Source organism: Apium graveolens, chromosome 2, assembly GCF_009905375.1.
Source record: "Apium graveolens cultivar Ventura chromosome 2, ASM990537v1, whole genome shotgun sequence".
Classification (NCBI taxonomy): domain Eukaryota; kingdom Viridiplantae; phylum Streptophyta; class Magnoliopsida; order Apiales; family Apiaceae; genus Apium; species Apium graveolens.
The window spans coordinates 93,781,202-93,783,155 of record NC_133648.1 but is presented as its reverse complement, the minus strand read 5'-3'; the positions used below and the strand labels follow the sequence as shown (position 1 = coordinate 93,783,155).

Sequence of the window (1,954 nt, the reverse complement as noted above, 5' to 3'; positions counted from 1 at the left end):
ATTCAATAAGGCGTTGGCAATTTGTCCTATTTGGTTCTCCAGAGTCTTGATAGAAACAGCCTGGCTTTGGCATATAAGAGCTTGGTTTTTGCACATAAGCCACAACTCCTCCAATTCAGATTTTTCATTCGAAGATAAACATGCACCATGAGTTTGATGTTTTGGTGTAATTTGTTGCTGAAAACCAGGAGGGTTGAATAGCTTATTTCCAAACTGCTGGAACGGCTGTTGTATCACATTCTGATTGTTGCTCCAGCTGAAGTTAGGATGATTCCAGGTGTCAGGATGATAAGTGTCTGGAACTGGTTTCCGCGATATCTGAAAGTTGCTCATAAACTGAGCTGATTCACTAGATATAGCGCATTGCTCCGTCGCATGCGAACCTGCACATAGCTCACAAATACTGGTTATCTAATTAACACCATAGTTAGCCAGATAATCGATCTTCATAGACAACGCCTTTAGTTGAGCAGTGACAGCCGTAGCTGTATCCACTTCAATAACTCCTGCTACATTTCGGGGGGAAATCTCTGGGTTGGATACTGATATTCATTAGCAGCCATCAGTTCAATTAGATCATAAGCTTCCTCATAGCTCTTTCCCCATAATGCTCCGCCTGATGTTGCATCGAGCATGGGTCTAGACTGTGCGCCCAACCCATTGTAAAAACAAGTGATGATCATCCAATCAGGAATTCCATGATGAGGACACTTCCTAAGCATCTTCTTGTAGCGCTCCCAAGATTCACATAGCGATTCTCCCATTTGTTGCGCAAATTGAGTAATAGCATTCCTGAGTGCAGCTGTCTTCGCCATAGGGAAGAATTTAGTAAGAAATTTCTGAGCAAGATCTTCCTAAGTAGTAATCGAACCAGCTGGTAGAGAGTGTAACCAGCTCTTAGTTTTGTCCCTCAGAGAGAATGGGAAAAGTCTCAGCTTAATAGCATCTTCAGAAACACCATTGAACCTGAACGTGTCGCAAATCTCTATGAAATCCCTAATATGCGTATTGGGATCTTCAGTTGGAGAACCCCCAAACAGGACTGAATTATGCACCCATTGAATTATGCCAGGCTTGATCTCAAAGGTATTAGTTGTGATAGCTAGCCAGACAATGCTAGATTGAATGTCATTGATCTTGGATTGAGAAAAATCCATCAAGGCTTTCGTTCGTGTTGCTGGATCTCCCATTGTAATGAGTACCTAAAATACAAATAAATAAATTGTGAAAGTAAAAGAATCCGAGTCAGTGAACTTTAACGACCACTGATGACAAGCACATAAACTAAAAATTAACACCGAGTCCCCGGCAGCGGCGCCAAAAACTTGTTAGGACAAAAACACGCGCTAAGTAGTATAAGATATAAATCAGATTCGCAAGTAGTATAAGATATAAATCAGATTCGTTCTCACAGAGACTGGTTTAGGTTAAGTTCAATTTATGCACCTATGCAACAATGTATGGTTATCGCTCAATGCTAAGACAAATAACAAATTGGGTTTTGATTAAACTAAGAGATTATACTAAAAAACATTAACTAAGAGAATTGAGGTTAAATTAATATATATGACAAACATGGGATTCTAACTGCATTACTACTTCATTCAATAGCCTTTTCGTTCTTAACCTTAACATGTGATGGTGATAACACTAATTAGATAACACAAAACTAGTAAACGCCAACTTTCGTTGTACGAATACCCTACTACCAAGCATCCACAAAAGAGATAGAAGTTTAATAGACACCAATTATATTGAGACCCTATATGTCTATAGAATTTGATAACATAACGGTTTAAGCACAAGTTATCTATCTTGATTACATAGGGCAAGTAAAATGGTTAGAGTTACCCACTAATCATGCATACAATACATGAACCTATGCTAGCATGGCAAGTTCTAAACTTCTATATTCACTGTCGCTTCAAAAGAGATTAACACACTATCTTATATG

The 1,954-nt window shown here is 38.8% G+C and overlaps 1 non-coding gene across 1 annotated transcript; it reads left to right on the top strand.

The window, feature by feature from the left end:
• The first annotated feature begins 693 nt into the window (after positions 1 to 693).
• LOC141710187 (small nucleolar RNA R71) lies at positions 694 to 800 on the top strand. Its single transcript, XR_012570719.1, has one exon. It is a non-coding gene; the product is annotated as a small nucleolar RNA R71 (small nucleolar RNA).
• Positions 801 to 1,954: the final 1,154 nt, after the last annotated feature.